We start from the raw sequence: 18,267 nt of genomic DNA, 5'->3' as shown, positions 1-18,267 counted from the left end.
CAGACCAAGGGAAGACTGATGACAAGGACCTTCCTCCAGAGCCCAGAGAATAAATTTCTCTTTGTTAAAGCCATCCACTTGTGGTATAGCAGCACTAGATGACTAAGACAGAAGGGGACTTTTGAGTGAGTACACTTTGGTTCTAACTGTTGATGTGACCTCAGAGGCTGAGAGGCTGGAGCTCCTTGGCCATGCAGGCACAGCTTACGAAGCCCCCGTCACCCTTTCCACTGGTTTTTCAAGCATGCTGGGAAACAGGTGGTGACATCACTGGCAGAAGAGACAGGCTTGGCGAAGTGCAGTGACTTTGCCTAGGTCCAAACTGGTGAGTGGCAGAGCTGGGGCTCAGAGCTGGGGCTCAGAGCTGGGGCTCAAAGCTGGGTCTGGGGGACTCCACAGCCTATCTTCCCTCCATTAGGCCTCACTATTGCCCCCATTTGAAGTTCCTCCATAGCTCCCATTGCCCTCAGGATAAAACTCAATCTTTTTCAGCCTAGTAATCAAGGCCTTCTTCTTTGATATGTCCCATCTCTTATTACCCATGTCTTCTTGTCCACATTCTCTCCATCCATCAAAGTCTAGCTCAAAAGCCACCTCTTCCATCAAGCCCTGACCTCCACCTCAAATTCGTCTCTCCATCGTGCAGGCTACCATAACGTTCTGTGTTCTGTTTGAGGCTCAATCTTAAAAGCCTTGTATTAACCTTTTGTTCTCTTGACTCTCTCCCTTCCGGAGGGCAGGAGCTCACTCTTACAAATCTCTGCATCCACCAAAGCATCCAGGACAGAGTCCAGCAAAGAGTGAGCTCAATATAAGTTTGTTGAATTGAAGCTAAACCCCAACAATGTATAATCTACCCTCTCCACCAGGAACTTGAAAGAAATTCCCTTAATGGGAGGTGGACAATTTCCTAGACTCCAGAAGGCTGCTGTATTGCTGTTGGGTGTCCTTTTCCTCACACCTGCCCTGCTTTGACATGAAGCCAGCCCTGCCTGGGTCAGGAGTCCCTGGGTAGTGCAAATGATTAATGCACTCAGCTACTAACTAAAAGATTGGCGGTTCAGGTCCACCCAGAGGTGCCTCAGAAGAAAGCCCTGGTGATATACTTCTAAAAACTCAGCCACTGACAACCCTGTGGAGCACAGTTCTACTCTGACACACATAGGGTCTCCATGAGTTGGAATCGACTCAGCAGCAACTGGTTACTGGTTGCCTGGGTCAAGGGTGTGTGTGTGTGTGTGTGTGTGTGTGTGTGTGTGTGTGTGTTTGTGTGTGTGTGTAGGGGGCAATCACAGGGGAGGGAACCAGAGTTTGTTTCATGGAAGCTGATCTTTGTTGTTTTGTGGCCCAGGACTTTCCCACCCAGACAGCCAAGCAGCAGGAAATGGGGTTTTATTCCCTCAGGGTAAGGGTTGAGTTGAACTTTCCTTTGCTGTGATTGGCAGATCCAGTGGACAGCTCGTTTTCAGTCAGCTCCCAGCTGCCCATGGCTCCTCGTCCTCCTCAAGGTATAAATTGGTGATTATGGTCCAGGAGTTTTGTTAGTGGCTGGAGCCCTGAGTGGGCCAGTTAGCTTGCTTCAGCTCTATGATCACAGACTGTCTTAGTCATTTAGTGCTGCTTTAACAGAAATACCTCAAGTGGATGGCTTTAACAAAGAGAAGTTTATTTCCTCACAGTAAAGCAGGCTAAAAGTCCAAATTCAGGGCATCAGCTCCAGGGGAAGGCTTTCTCTTTCTGTCAGCTTTCTCATCAATCTTCCCCAGGACTAGGAGCTTCTCCATGCAGGGACCCCGGGTCCAAAGGACGTGCTCTGCTCCCGGCACTGCTTTCTTGATGGTATGAGGTCCCCCTGTCTCTCTGATCACTTCTCTCTTTTATATCTCAAAAGAGATTGCCTCAAGACACAATCCAATTTTACAGATTGAGTCCTGCCTCACTAACACAACTGCCGCCCATCCTCCCTCATTAACATCATAGAGGCAGGATTTACAACATACAGGAAAATCACACAATACCAGGAATCATGGCCCAGCCAAACTGACACACGCGTTTTTTGGGGGACATAATACAATCCATGAGACAGGCCAAGTCAGATGCCGAGCCTGGATGAGTCCGAAGCCCATTTAGTCTTCACAAATCTGTGTTGCCTCCTCAGGTACCAGAAAGTGCATAAGGATGTGTGGCTAAAGCAGTGCTGTGGCTCACCAAGGTTCTAGTCAACTCCACGCAAGCCTCCATTTGCTGTCTTTGGGCACTTTCCCAACCATCTGTCCTCTTCAGGAGCCCAATCTCTTTACTGCTCAGTCTTAGGCCTCTCTCCTCAGCCTCCCCACTCCAACCACACTGGCCTTTTTTCAGTCCCTCTTACTCGCCATGCTCCCTCTGGCCACAGGACCTTGGCCTGTTCTCTTTTCCTCCATCTGGAATGCCCTTCCTCCCTCTCTTTGCCCTGTGAACCCCTTCTCTCATTCTTCAAGTCTTACCTCAAGTGTTACTTCCTCTGGGAAGCTTCCCCTGACCTCCTGACTAGGTTGAACCCCTTTATTAAACCTCTTCTTGCCCTTGTGCCAGTTCCTATTAACAACTTCCCAACATTCCCTCAGTCGTGGAGAGGATCATGGCAACTGGCTCACAGCTGCCTCTTTCAACATGTCTGCCATTACCCTGGGTGACATCAAGGTTCCTTGTCAGTGACCCATCTAATGTCCTTGAGCTCAAAGTCCCTCAGATCAAAGCCCTTCCTCCTACACTCCTCCTCAGCCTCCCACACCCTAGACAGCATCTTGGGCCTTGTCATTTCTTGATGTTGCTGTGCTCTGGCATGCTGAACTTCAACCTCCCATCCTCTAACCATACCCTCCTGTCCTTCTGACGCTAGTCCTCTCTCCCTCACTCCTACTACACTTGCATTTGACCTTGTCAAAGCTTCCTATCCCTTACCCTATGCTCTTCCTCTCCATTTATCAGCATCCTCTGGTCTCACTTATCTCCCTATTTGGTCCAGACTACATCATCCGTCCCTCCAACCTTCCTTATACTAGCATGTTTTAACTCTCCTGTCCCTTTGTCCCTTCACTACATTCATCCTGCCAATTGTCATCTCCAAGTCAAGCATGCGCCCACTTCAGGGCATTTGCACATACTGTTCTCACTAACAGGGACACTCTTTCCCCAGATATCAGCATGGCTCACTCTTTCACTCCGTTTGGACCTCTCAAATGTCTGCATCTGCAGAGACGCCTTCCTTGATCTTGTTATTTAAACCAGGCCTCTGTTACTCTGTATCTTGTCACTTGTTGTTGTTAGGTGCTGTCGAGTCAGTTTCAACTCATAGCAACCCTATGTACAACAGAAGGAAACACTTCCCGGTCCTGCCCCATCCTCACAATTGTTGCTATGTTTCAGCCCATTGTTGCAGCCACTGTGTCAATCTGTCTCTTTGAAGATCTTCCTCTCTTTCGCTGATCCTCTACTTTACCAAGTATGATGTCCTTCTCCAGGGACTGGTCTCTCCTGACAACATGTCCAAATTATGTGAGACGAGGTCTTGCTCTCCTCCCTTGTAACCAGACGCTTCCAGGTCTGCTCTGCGCGGCTAGAAAGATACGAAGCGGTGAAAGCGAAAGAAGCAGCTTTATTTAGTTGGCCAAGTAAAGGAGCACACCGGGACTTGTGTTGCCAAGGTGGCTCCCTGAACAATGGCTGGAGGGGTTTATAAGCGTAAAGTAAAATTGGGTCTGGGGTCTTCAGGGACGCCCCAAGGTGGAGTCAGCCTGCTGATTGGTTTAGCCCATAAAGGCGTTCCTGGGGCGGTCCAATCTTCTGCACCTGCTCAGTCTAAGGAGGGGGGGCCACAAAGATGGCGTTTTGCCCACTTCCGGGGTGTAGACGGGGGTGTGTTCTTCAGCCTCTGACATCAACAGGTCATCCAATGGACACGGTTGTCGGTACTGCGCATGTCAGGTGGGCAAAACCTGGTTCCAGATCAGTTTCGACTGGTCTCGAGACCCGACCCTTGTGTTTCTTAACTGAGCCAGAACCGGAAGTATACCTAAATAAAGAGAGAGGGTTAGTTCCTACATTACCTCATAGGGAGATAGCTTACATGCAAGGAGTTAGTTCTCAAATCACATAGGAATGGCAGGTACCACCCTTTGCTTATTTAAGATGGTGGACGCGCTATCGACCTCATTCTAAAGAGCATTCTGGCTGTACTTCTCCCAAGACAGGTTTGTTCGTTCTTCTGGCAGTCCATGGTATATTAAATATTCTTCGCCAACATCGTAATTCAAAGGCATCATTTCTTCTTCGGTCTTCCCCTATTTGTTGTCCAGCTTTTGCATGCATATGAGGCAATTGAAAACACCATGGCTTGGGTCAGGCGTACCTTAGCCCTTAAAGTGACGTCTTTGCTTTTCAACACTTTAAAGAGGTCTTTTTTGCAGCAGATTTGCCCAATGCAATGCGTCGTCTGATTTCTTGACTGCTGCTTCCATGGGCGTTGATTGTGGATCCAAGTAAAATGAAATCCTTGACAACTTCTATCTTTTCTCCTTTTATCATGATGTTGCTTATAGGTCCGTTGTTAGGATTTTTGTTTTCTTTATGTTGTGCAATCCATACTGAAGGCTGTGGTCCTTGATCTTCATCAGTAAGTGCTTCAAGTCCTCTTCACTTTCAGCAAGCAAGGTTGTGTCATCTGCATATGGCTGGTTGTTAACAAATCTCCCTCCAATACTGATGCTGCGTTCTTCTTCATATCGTCCAGCTTCTCGGATTATTTGCTCAGCATACAGATTGAATAAGTATGGTGAAAGGATATAACGCTGATGCACACCTTTCCTGATTTTAAACCACGCAGTGTCCCCTTGTTCTGTTCAAACGACTGCATCTTGGTCTATGTACAGGTTCCTTATGAGCACAATTAAATATTCTGGAATTCCCATTCTTTGCAATGTTATCCATAATTTGTTATGATCCATACAGTCGAATGCATTCAACCGTATCCCCTTAGCCTGCTGTATTTATTCTTCAGAACAGTGGACATTATTTCTTATTTATTTATTTATTTATTTATGTCCACCTCCCCAACTAGCATGCAAGCTCCATGACAGCAGAGACCCTGTTTGTTTTGTTCATTGCTGTATCCCAGGGCTTAGATCACTGCCTGGCACCTAGTAGGCATTCAATAAACCTTCGCTGAATGGATGAGAGAACCTCAGGGCAATTGAAACATCTGTCCTCTCCACAGGAGGTGTGGGTTGGGGCCACTCTAAGTTCATGGTATCCAACCCTGCCAGGCCTCTTGGAGCTGCTTGGCAATCCCTTTCTTCTCCCTCCCTTTCCCATTGGTTGGCTCCCTCTCCCATTGCCTCATAGGCCCTTCCAGACCTTCACCCCTTTCCTCTAGCCCCTGCCTGGCCTGCATACCATGGGCGATGACATTACAGTTGTTTCTGGCTTTGCATTATTACAAACAAGTGCAATGAAAATCTCTAGGATCCATGTCTAGAGGTAGAAAAGGGTACAGTTTTCATTTCAGTAGATTCTGCCAAATTGCCCTCCAAGAAAAGCTGTACCAGTTCACACTCCTACCAACAGGGTATGAAAATAGCTGTTTCTCCAACCTCATCAACACTAGTTATCATCAATGGTTTACAATTTTGTCAATCTGATGGGTGAAAATTGGTCTCTTGCTGTTTCATTTTCGTTTACCTGGTTGCTAGTCAGGGTTGAGCACCTTTTTATATGTTTACTTGCCTTTTATTTTTTCTTCATCTATGAATATTTGTTCCTGTCCTTAGTCCATTTTCCAATTGGGTTGTTTGTCTTTTTCTTATTGATTTAAAAAGGGGATCTTATATATTCTGCATAATCATTCTTTATCTGTTTGATATATTATAAATTTTTACATGCTACAAATATTTTCTCTCTTTTAACTTTGTCTATGTTTTTAATTTTAGAGATTTAAAAAATTTTATGTACTCAAAAGTCTATCAAGATATTCTTTTACAATGTCTAGGATTTGTGACTGACTTAAAAAGGAAGTATTAGCCTATATTTTCTTATAGAGTATTAGAGTATTTTTTTTGTGAATGCATGTGTGTTTAGGTCATTAATCCACCTGGACTTTATGTTTGAACATGATAAGAGGTACGGATTCAACAATATTGTCTTTTTCTCCCCATTTAACAGCTAACTGTCCCAACGCCATTTATGGACTAGTACATCCTTTCCTCATTGATTTTAAATGCCTTATTTAGCGTGTATATATATATATATATATATATATTTTCTTTTTAATTTAACTGTATTCGTTACAACCTTTTGACGTAGCAGATGATTTGGACGCTACATTTCCACTCACAAGCTTAGTGGAGTTACTTTTCAAACCGCCTTTACAATAGCCTAGGTAGGCATCGAATTTTGCTACTCTAATCAATACTTTTTTCTTTGGAAAACGGATACTTAGGCCCCATCAAGTTGGTTCAGCGTAACATACTAACTCCTAGAGGCCTAATACTTGCAGAGTTGGTGACTACAGGGGATGAAAGACTTAAAAAGAAGACCCTAGAAGATGAAACTTAAGTTATTTTAACAAAGATTTTTCTTTTAAACATCCAAGGTATATCTCAACACTTCAGTGACAAAACATTTGGTTTACTAAGGAATCCGCTTAATAGCTAAACACTTTAGACCATTGAGTTAACATTAGGTTACATAAGCCAGTGTGAAACTAGAAAAACATTACTAGCTCTGCTTTAGTGCCTGAAGTATCACAGTATCACACTTAGAAGTAGAAAGAAATCTTATCTTCCCCTTAGTTATTGTCATGCCATACAGATTTTTAAAATGTTAACAAAAATAAAGAAAACAATCCTGGAAAATATATTATCAGAGGGAACGAAGATAAAATATTGAGCACAGGTACAAGTGATTCCTCAGGCAGAGCTCAGTCGACTTCTTCCATGTACGACGTGTCATCGTCTCCTTCAGGGGGTGGCATTACTTCAGTGACAGCAGTGCTGGTTTCGTCAGCAGTAGGGCCATCTTCATCAATACCCAGACCAAGTTTGATCATCCTATAGATCCTGTTAGCATGTGTCTGGGAATCTTCTAGACTAAAGCCAGAAGACAGGAGTGCAGTTCCGCAGAGTAAGAGAGATCCTTCACAGACTTATCATTCTTGTCAGCCTCGGCCTTTTGCCGTAAGGTCTCAGTAATGGAATGGTCAGGGTTTATCTCCTGGTGTTTCTTTGCTGGCATGTAGCCCATTGTCGAGTTGTCTCTTAGGGTTTGAGCCTTCATGATTCTTTCCATGTTTGCCATCCAGCCATATATGTGCTTGTGCTTGTGACAATGCAGCACGGAGATGTGACCAATCAGTTTGACACCACCTTTTCAACATTTTTCTCCAAGAGGTCTTTCATGATTTGGCAGAGGTTTACAAACTTCGTTTTTTTCTCTTCCTGTTTCTTTTTCTCTTCATCTCCTGGAAGTTCCAAGTCCTCTTTGGTGACCGACACTGAAGTCTTCCCCTCAAATTCCTTTCGCTGTTGGACACAGTACTCATCAATGGGCTCGATTATATAGATCACTTCTAAGCCGTGCTTCCAGAGAAGTTTCACAAAGGCCGGGTTAGCGACTTGGTCCTTGGTTTCACCAGTGATGTAGTAGATGTGTCTCTGGTTTTCTTTCATTCTGATGCAATAGTCCTTGAGAGAAACCATCTCATCGCCTGAAGCAGATGTGTAGCATCTTAACAGATCTGAAAACTTCCGATTTTGAGAGTCTTCGTGTATTACAAGCTTAATGTTTTTAGAGAATTGCTTATAAAACTTTTTGTAGTTCTCTTTATCTTCCGCCAGTTCAGTGAAGACTTCTAAGCACTTTTTGACTAAAATCTTCCTGATAACTTTCAAAATTTTGCTTTGTTGCAACATCTCACAGGAAATATTTAGAGGAGTCCACCATGCCTCTAATGAAATTCAGATATTCGGAAATTAGCTCCTCACAGTTATCCATGATGAAACTCTGTATATGTATGTTGTTCCTTTTCTTTCTGTTTTCAAACAGGTCAAAGGGAGCACGTCTTGGGACAAAGAGAAGGGCTCTGAATTCTAACTGTCCTTCAACTGAGAAATGCTTCACGGCCAAGTGGTCTTCCCAGTCATTGGTCAAGCTCTTATAGAATTCTCCATATTCTTCATTGGTAATATCATCAAGATTTCTGGTCCAAATGGGCTTTGTTTTGCTGAGTACCTCTTGGTCAATGTATTTTTCCTTGATCTTCTTTTTCTTCTTCTGGTCACCATCCTTCTTTTGTTCCTTCTCATCAGAACCAACATCTTCTATTTCAGGCTTGTCACCAGACTCCTTTTCTTCTTTTTGTTTTTCTTCCTCTTTATTTTCCTTTTCTTCAGCCTCATCATCACTCACATCTTTATCTCATTCATTCTCCACAAAAAGAGTAATTGGATAGCCAATAAACTGAGAGTGTTTCTTTGCTATCTCCTTCATTCTTCTATCCTCCGAGTACTCAGTTTGATCTTCTTTCAGATGCAGGATAACCTTTGTTCCACAACCCATAAGTTCACCTGTGTCTGTCCTAACTGTGAACTGTGAAGACTCCCATGCATACTGCTCATCATTGTTATGTTTGGCGATCACAGTCACTTTCTCAGCAACCAAATATGCAGAGTAAAAACCCCACATCAAACTGGCCAATCATGGAGATGTCTGTGCCAGCCTGCAAAGCTTCCATGAATGCTTTGGTCCCCAACTTGATGATGGTACCAAGGTTATTGATCAAGTTGGCCTTGGTCATCCCAATTCCATTGCTCACAATCATAAGGGTTCACTCTTGCTTGTTTAGTGTGAGATTAATATGCAGCTCTTTCCCAGAGTCTAGCTGACTGGGATCTGTCAAGCTTTCATATCTGATTTTGTCCAGAGCATGTGATGAATTTGAAATCAGCTACCTCAGAAAGATCTTTTTGTTTGAGTGGAAAGCATTGATGATCGAGGACATCAACTGGGCAATTTCGGCCTGGAAGGCAAACGTCTCCCCCAACTCCTGCTCCATGGGCTGGTCTTGGGTCTGGGTCTCCTCAGGTATCTTGGCAAAAGGACGGCATGGGCTCTACAGTACAGCAGCACCAGGACTCAGAAGCAACTATTTAGTGTATATTTGCAGTGCAATGAACTACTTAATATGGCCCTTCTAGCCATGGTCTTCGTGACTCACACACAATGATTGAGTGGGACTATGCAAATAAGATATATGGAACCTGTGATGGTTGGGGTTATGTGTCAACTTGGCTAGGCCATGATTCCCAGTATTGTGTGGTTGTCCTCCATTTTGTGTGTTGTGGATCCTGACCTCTACATGTTGATGAGGCAGGATTGGTATAAGGTGTGTCTTGGGTCTCAGCCTTGCAGGAGGGCATCACTCAAGCCCCACCCTTATTAAAGTTACACCCTTTCCTGGGGTGTGACCTGCATCTAAGATATGTGTGTGTGTCCTGGCCAGGTTCTCTCTCTCTGCATCTGGATCCCGTGTCCGATTTGTGATCAGTTGACCTCCCCAGAGGCCTGCTGTCTGACCTGCTGATTCTGGGATTCTCTGGCCTCCACAGCCCCTTGGGCCGGTGGCCTATCGTGTGACCTGATTTGTCAGCTTCCGCAGCCTTGTGAGCCAGCAACCTGTGGTCTGAACTGCCAGTTTGGGTTCGTCAGCCCCTGCAGCCACATGAGTTGGGAGAAGCCTACCTCTGACCCACGAATTTGGGATTTGCCAGACTCCACAACTGCATGAGCTATTTCCTTTATACAGTTCGTGAGTTCTGTGAGACGCTGAAGTGAATTAGGGAACCCAAAGACAGGAGGGAGAGTACTGAGGGGAAAGGGAGTAGTTGATGTTAGAGATCATGGAGTGGTACAGCAGCTTGGAAAAGCTGGACATTTGGGACATCTTTAACCTCCGCCTCATAGGAACTGGCTTTGTGCTGATCCTTATAAAATAAATTGTTTAGTATTAAATTCTCACATATACATGGAAGTGTATTAAACTCCCTCTTGTTCCATTGATCTGTTTGTCTGTGACTATGCCAATACCACACTGCTGTTATGTTTTGATTGCTGTTAGAGCAAGCCCTGCTCCTCCCTTTTCAAACACTTGTTGTTGTTGGGTGCCGTCGAGTTGATTCAGACTCATAGTGACCCCATGTAACAGAATAGAACTGTCTCATAGGGTTTTCTTGGCTATAATCTTTACGGGAGCAGATTGCCAGGTCTTTCTCCCACAAAGCCACTGGGTGGATTTGAACTGCCAACCTTTTGGTTAGCAGCTGAGTGCCTAACTGTTGGGCCCCCAAGGCTCCTTTCAAACAGTCATATTGTATATTTTCTTCTCTAGATGATCTCAAGATCAGCTCATCACGTCCTATAAAAGTTCATGTTATGATTCTGATTGAGATTGCATTAAATGTTTGAATGAAGCTGGGAGAGAATGTATATGTTTATAAGACTGAATCTTTTTATCCTAGAACATACATACCATATCTTTTCATTGGTTCAAGTCTTTAATGCCCTTTTGAAAAATTTTCCATCCTCACCCTAACCCACCATCTACCACTCTACTAAATATGCTCTTGTTAAATTACCAATGACCTTTGTGTATCCTCCCATTGAGAGGCAGGGTCTATGTCTCCTCTTTTGAAACTGGGCAGGTTTGTGTGACTATTTTGACCAATAGAGCATGATGAAAGTGATGCCGTATGACTTCTGAGGCTAGGTCATAAAGGCAAGACAACTCTGCCTTGCTTGCTGGAACATTCAGTCTTGAAGCCTTCAGGTTCCATGTAAGCAGTCCAGCTACCTTGAGGCCTCCACGCTGTGAGGAAGCTTCAAGTAGCCCATACAGAGACGTGGAAGGGAGAGGCCTAAGACCATAGGAAGGGAGAGAGAGATGCCCATCCAACCACCCCTCACCGCAAGTGTTCCAGCTCCACTCACTCTCTGACTACAACCATATGAGAGACCCTGAGCCAGAGCTGCTCCTTTTCCCAAATTCCTGACCCACAGAAACCATGGGAAATAATAGGAGAATACAATGATTCTTGTTGTTTTAAACTACTGAGTTTTAGGGTGACTAAAACTTTTGTTATATAGATCACTAGGTGGTACAAATGGTTTGTGTTGACTACTAACCTAAAGGTTGGCAGTTCAAACCACCCAGCCATGCCAGGGAAGAAAGGCCTGGTGATCTGCTTCTGTAAAGATTATAGCCAAGAAAACCCTATGGAGCAGTTCTACTCTGTAACATGTGAGGTCACCAGGAGTCAGAATTGACTTGACTGCAACAGGTATTTTGTTACACAGCAATAGATAACCAGAACAGCCTTCTAATTACAAAATCTAGAGACTATTTTAAGGATACTGACCTCTATGTGGTAGCTGACCTGGAAGAACTGTTTCTTCCTTGAAACCCTCTCCTTCTTTGACTTCCTGGCCAATCCTTTTTCCTGGTTTTCCTCTTACATCCATGGCTGCTTTTTCTCAGCCCTCTACGTAGGCCCCTCTTCTACTTCCCTTTAAATATTGATGTTCTGGCCTCAGCTCTCTTCTTTTCTCATGCAATACACTCTCCCCCGGAAATTGCACCCGTTACATGATGCCAGCCCAGACATCTTTCCTGAGCTCTAACCTAAATCTAACCTAACTCATTGCTGTAGAATCAATTCTGACTCATAGCGATCCTATAGGACAGAGTAGAACTGCCCCCCATAGGATTTCCAAGGAGCGGCTAGTGGATTCAGATTGCCAACCTTTTGGTTAGCAACCGAGCTCTTAAACACTGTGCCACCACGGCTCCTCCTGACTCATATATAATGGTAGCCCTGGTGACACAACTGTTAAGCACTCGGCTGCTAACCAAAAGGTTGGTGGTTTGACCCATCCAGCAGCTCTTCGGGAGAAAGACCTAGCAATCTGCTTCTGTAAAGATTAAAAACCTGTTGCCGTCGAGTCGATTCCAACTCATAGCAGCCCTGTAGGGCAGAGTAGAACTGCCCCATAGGTTTCCAAGGAGTGTCTAGTGGATTAGAACTGCTGACCTTTTGGTTAGCAGCCAAGCTCTTAACCACTGGGCCACCAGGGCTCCCCGTAAAGATTACAGCCTAGGAAATCCAATGGGGCAGCTCTACTCTGTCACGTTGGGTTGCTATGAGTTGGAATCAACTTGATGGCACCTAACAATAATAGACTCATATAACCAATTGCCCACTGACCATCTCCCCATGGATATCTCCCAGGCTTCTCACACTCAGCATGCCCAAATGGATCTCTTCATTTCTCTGACACCCCAACGTGGTCCTCATCCAATGATCTCCAATGTTCCTATCTCAATGACTGGCACCCCAATCCACCCAGTTGCCCAAGCCATTTCAGACCCTTCCCTCTCCCTCTCCCTTCAATCAGCCACCACGTCTTGTCAAATCCACCTCCTAAATACATCTAAAGATTATCATTTCCTCTGCTTTCTGCCCCTGGACTATTGCCACAGTCCCTAACTGGTTTGCCTGCCTCCACTCTTTTCCCTTTCAAACTACCCTCCACTCTGTGGCTAGTGGTTAAGAATACAGGCTTTGGAGCTAGACAGATCTGTTTTTCAGTCCTATCTCTGCTACTCACTGGCTCTCTGACCTTGGGCAAGACATTCACCTTTCTGAGTCTCTGTTTCTTCATCTATAAAATGGGGATAATAATAATTTTACCTACATGCAGGGTTATTGCCAGGATTCAATAAGATAACCCATGTGTAGCGTTTAGCACAGTGCCTGGCACACAGTAAGTGTTCAATAAATGATTGTGGAGTATTTGAGAAGGCGACTTAGATGAGAGAATATGGATGGCTCCAGCAGCCCACTTTTTTCACTGAAGACAACAGCTCCAAACTCGGACCACACCAGCTGTGGCTTGGGTGTGTAGGGTCTAAATAGGAAAGAGAGTGCATTTGTGAGGACTAGGGGAGAGTGTGGATGTTATGGAAGACAAAATCAGGCTACATTGTATTCCTGAGGTCAGGGTGGCAGCTAGGTGCTGGAGAAACACGTAGGTGCTTGGAAGCAGACTTAACCAACCCAACTGGATCTAGCACATCTGGAGCCAGACAGCCGTGGGCAGCAGAGGTCGACGAGATTACAATTTCTTGGGTTGGAGTGGAGGTGGGGTGGGGAAGAGAAACCTAAAGGAAGAACTTGGGGTCCTAATTCCAAAGATGGGGTTGGCTGGGTAAGATGTCCACAAGAGAGAACTGCTCTTGGACTTGCTCTGCCTTAGGACTTGGGTTAAAGATGGATAAGGAAGTGGGGCAGCTTGGGAGGGAGGGGCTAAAGTTTGAGGGCGACAGTTGAGTGAATGTGTTAGGACATTTACAAAGTATATCGAGGACAATGCATCTATATTAGTCTTGCATCTTTTTGAGCCTTCTCTCTTTTCTGTGAATCCCAACGGTCCTTCTAATGGCAAAGTTCTCATTTGAAGACCCTGGGGAATGGAGATGCCCTTATCTGTGTTAGCAGATGAATTGGTAGTACAGGTAGGGACCACAGCCTTAAGGTATGCATAAAAAACACCTTAGGTTCATTTTACAAATGAGGAAACTAAGTCCCAGAGAAGGGAAGTGACTTGTCTGAGGTCATATTGTTGTTGTTGTTGTTAGGTGCCTTCCAGTCGATTTTGACTCGATGGTACACACTACAACAACAAGGTCTTATAGTTAAGATTAAGAGTAACAGACAATACTTACTGAGAGTTTATAGGTATTGCTGAACACATCGCATGCATTATCTCCATTTAATCCTCAAAACAACCTTATGAGGTAGAATCAAACATTGTATTAGCACATTTTTACAGATGAGAAAACTGAACCTCAGAAAGGCTAAGCCATTTGCCCGAGGCCGCACAGCTAGCTAGTCAGTGGAGTAGCCAGGATTTAAACTCAGGCAGCCTGACTCCAGGGCCTGTGCTCTTAACCACCACACTCTACTACGAGTTAGGTCGCCAGACTCCCAAATCAATGCTTTTTCCAGTACTCTGCATTGTCTTGGATGGGAATCCAATTTTAGCAAGTCAAATCCTGGTCTGAAATTAAGTACAATGGCAAAGTGGTTTGCTACTTTAAATGGATCCTTAGTGAATCCTTGTGTAAGGAAAATAACCCCATTTTTCATGCCTTCATCTATAAATTACCTGCTTTGTAATGTTCATATAGCACGTGAAGTTTCCAGTGATGTGTGATTGATATGCTTCCTACAGAGCATTACTGCCAACTTGTGTTCTGTTTTAGGTGGCTTCTTTCCCAGCTGGTTCCGGCTCTCTGCTGGGCTGTCTTCCTACACCAGATTGTCAGCGTAGGTTCAGGGATGGTGAAAGAAAGTCAGTTAAAGAGATGGGATTTTTTTTGTATGACCCTCTATTTTGTTTTCCCTGTACTTCTTGTTGACCAAGCAATCATTCTTATTCTTATTCAGCGTGTCGTCTGCATGGAGGCAAGTATACATTCACTCACTCATTCATTCACACTTGTTGAGCCCCTACTATGTGCCAAGCACTGTGCCAGGTCTTCGGGGGCACAGTGATGAACAAGGCTTGTACGGTTCCTGTTCTCATGGAGTTTTGGATCTAGAGGAGAAGTATGTGGATTGCAAATCCTTTTCTCTCAGGTGCCCCTGATTTGAACTGGGGCTGGCCCATCTTCTCCATTCCCATTGCCTTAGCTTGATTTCTCATCATCTCTCTCTTCCTTGGACAACTGCAGCTGGTCAGCCAGTCTCTGCCTCCTTCCAGCCCCCACCCTAGCCTGCACATAGCAGACAGCAGCAGACAGACCCCACCTTTGAAAACATCCCTTTCAACATGTCACATCCTTCCCCTGCTCAACCTGCTCGAACTCCTTCAATGACTCCCCATTTCCTGCCAAAGGGGCCCAAATTCCTTCAGTGTCTGATTAGATTCAAGCAGCTCCATGAGCTGATTCGGCCCTATCCTCCCCTCCCCACCCTTATTTCCTACCTGTCCCCCTGCTCTAGTTAGGGAAACTCTTCTTACTGTCTTCATACACTGCCAGCTCAATCCTCATCTGAACTTTAGGTCCATCTCCTCAAATACTACCTGCCCTTCAGAAGATCCAATTGGAGTAGCACCTCCTGCAGGAAGCTTTCTCCAAGTATTCCCCCCTTTCTCTGCTCTCCCTTTTCTGTTATTCTGGGCCCAAGGTCTTGCTGGTGTGAGGATCAAATGAGAAGTCATCATGAGTAAATGCTTTGTATTGCATAATGTGAGGCTGCCTTCATGTCTGCTCTCATACCGACTATTTACTGAGCATGAGTCCTCTTCTAGACAGTGGGGTTCAGTGGTTTACAGATATCATCTTATTGAATCCTCACAACCCTCTATGAAATAGATAATATTTATTAGTCCCATTATTCAGATGAAGAAACTGAGGCTCAGAGAAGTTGGGCATCTGGCCCAAGATCACACTTATAGATAGATCCATCTGGGGAGCCTGTGCTCTTTCAGGAGGTGATGTATTGGACTAAGCCAGTTTGAATCCCAACTGTACCTCTTTTTAGCTCCCTGTAGTTCAACTCTATATGGCCTTTGAGTTCTTTGACACTTCATTTTAAAGTTTTCTATTGATATTTCCCCTGGTCATGATTTATAATTTTATTGTTTTAAGCCACCTCAAAGTCTTTGGGAAACAAGGTGAGCGTAAAATTAAATACAAGCAAATAAAATATGCTTTTCTTTACATGTACATCAGTGGTCACTGCAGACCTATTCACAATAGCCAAGAGGGAAACAGCTTAAATGACCATCAACAGGTGAATTGATAAATGTGGTACATACATGCGATGGAATATTCTTCAGACATAAAGAGAAATGAAGTCTTGATACATGCTACAACATGGATGAACCTTGAAAACTTTATGCTGAGTGAAAAGTCAATCACAAAAGGACAAATACTGTATGATCCCGCTTATATGAACTCTCTAGAATAGGCAAGTATATAGAGACCAAAGCTTATTTGTGGTTACCAGGGGTGGGAGGGAGGGAGAAAGGAAAACTCATTGCTTAGTGGACACTGAGCTTCTATTAAGGGTGATGGGAAAATTTGGAAATGGGTAGTGGTAATGGTTGAACAACATGATAAACATAACTGGTTTTGTTGTTAAGTGCCGTCAAGTTGGTTCTGACTCATGTTGTTACGTTGTTAGGTGACATTGAGTTGGTTCTGGCTCATAGCGATCCTGTGAACAACAGAATGAAACACTGCCCAGTCCTGCGTCATCCTCACAATCGTTGCTATGTTTGAGCCCATTGTTGCAGCCACTGTGTCAGTCCATCTCATTGAGGGTCTTCCTCTTTTTCACTGACCCTCTACTTTACCAAGAGTGATATCCTTCTCCAGGGACTGGTCCCTCCTGATTACGTGTCCAAAGTAAGCAAGACAAAGTCTCTCCATCCTCACTTCTAAGTATCATTCTGGCTGTACTTCTTCCAAGATAGATTTGTTCCTTCTTCTGGCAGTCCATGGTATGTTCAGTATTCTTTACTAACACAATTCAAATGTATCAGTTCTTCTTTGGTCTTCCTTTTCATTGTCCAACTTTCACATGCATATGAGGCGATTGGAAAGACCATGGCTTGCTTAGGTCAGGAGCACCCTAGTCATCAAAATGACAGAACTAACGTCACTGAATTGGAGACGTGAAGAATGATGAAATGGCAGATGTTTTGTTGCATATACATTTACCACAAAAAATGCCTCTCTTGTCTCCAATCACAGTGCCCAGGAGAGAAGTGGGCATTGGTGCTTGGTGAGCATCTTCTAACCTTGTGCTCTGTGAGGCCTTGAGAAAAAGGCAATCCCAGTCAGAAGCCAAAGGTTACTTATTTCTGTGGAATAAAAGGGCAAGGAGTCTGTGCCAAGTCACTCTATCAAAATGCCAAACTGTGGCATGGGCTCCATTTCCTGCCATGATTTTATTTTTATTTTTAAGGAGCCATCAGGTGATAATGGATGATTCATGCTTTACTTACTCTTCTTGTTTATTTCCCTTCCTCGACCTTCAGATTTTTTCCTCTTAATGTTTGTTCCGGATTTTGACAAAGCACTGAGGTACTTGACTTGTGTTGGTAACTCTTATTTTTCCAAGTCTTCTTAGAAAAAAAAATTAAAGGAAATGACAGTATTCCCAAACCATCTTTTTAGTCCATTGGTGAATGGATTGCACCTGTTGCTTCTAAGGTCATTCTGCAATTGTTTCCTTTTATAGTAAAACCTCATTAAGAGAAACTCCATGAGTATCAAATGGGGATGGCTTGGGCCCTACCTGGCCTTACTTTGCCCACACTGGGCAGAAGGAGTCATCTGAATAAATGGATGTCGTGAGTGGGATTTCCATACTTCAAGGCAGCAAACTTGGTAGCTTCTTTGGCAGCACCATTTGCATACAAACAATTGATGCTGGGGATTCTTTTCATGTCATTAAGGCAAGTCTCCCAAGACCTCGATTAAGCTACAATTTATTAGCTTACTTGGAGTTACTGTGAATTATTCAAAGCAATAAAACGTCATTTCTTTACAAGTAACCTACAATACAGATGGTCCACTAATTTGAAGGGCTACCTCCAATTAGTGTGAATAAGTGAGGCTGGACTGTATTCAGTAGCAATTTATTGATTTCTTTCGTCATACAAATCACTCTCCCTAGGCAAGAATTGTTTTTAAGAGCCCCAACACTTTGGGAAGACTGGAACAGCCAGGCTCTCCCTCAGAGAAAAAGATGAGCTGTCCACCCACCTGTCCTTTGCTCTGGAACCTTACTAATAGGGATGCCTTTGCATGGATGCATCCACACCCTTGTAGTCTTGTCCTTTGTGGCTAAAATCATAGGCTGAAGTTAAAGGTCAGTATATGGCTGGGATGGAAGATTGGTTCTGTGTGATGCTGGCCAAGTTGCTTTACCTATCTAGGTCTGAGTTTCCTCGTTCTGCAATTGTATACTCAGCCTGTAAATAAGATTAAGGGCTCTCAGTTACTAGGGTTTAGGCTCAGTCTGTGAACAGGTTTAGGGAACATTATGGGCCAAGATTAGGGCTCAGACAGTGGCCAGGGTTAGGGCTCGGCCTGTGGTTGAGAAACTAAGCAAAGGGACCTTCTCTTTCTATTCTCACTGCATACTTATCAGTATTCCT

At 44.2% G+C, this 18,267-nt stretch overlaps 1 pseudogene; it reads right to left on the bottom strand.

Annotated features, from left to right (window-relative positions):
* Positions 1 to 6,955: 6,955 nt before the first annotated feature.
* LOC101350399 (heat shock protein HSP 90-alpha pseudogene) lies at positions 6,956 to 9,115 on the bottom strand (annotated as a pseudogene).
* Between the last annotated feature and the right edge of the window lie 9,152 nt (positions 9,116 to 18,267).

Source organism: Trichechus manatus, unplaced genomic scaffold, assembly GCF_000243295.1.
Source record: "Trichechus manatus latirostris isolate Lorelei unplaced genomic scaffold, TriManLat1.0 scaffold00066, whole genome shotgun sequence".
Classification (NCBI taxonomy): domain Eukaryota; kingdom Metazoa; phylum Chordata; class Mammalia; order Sirenia; family Trichechidae; genus Trichechus; species Trichechus manatus.
This window is presented reverse-complemented; position numbering and strand designations above follow the sequence as displayed.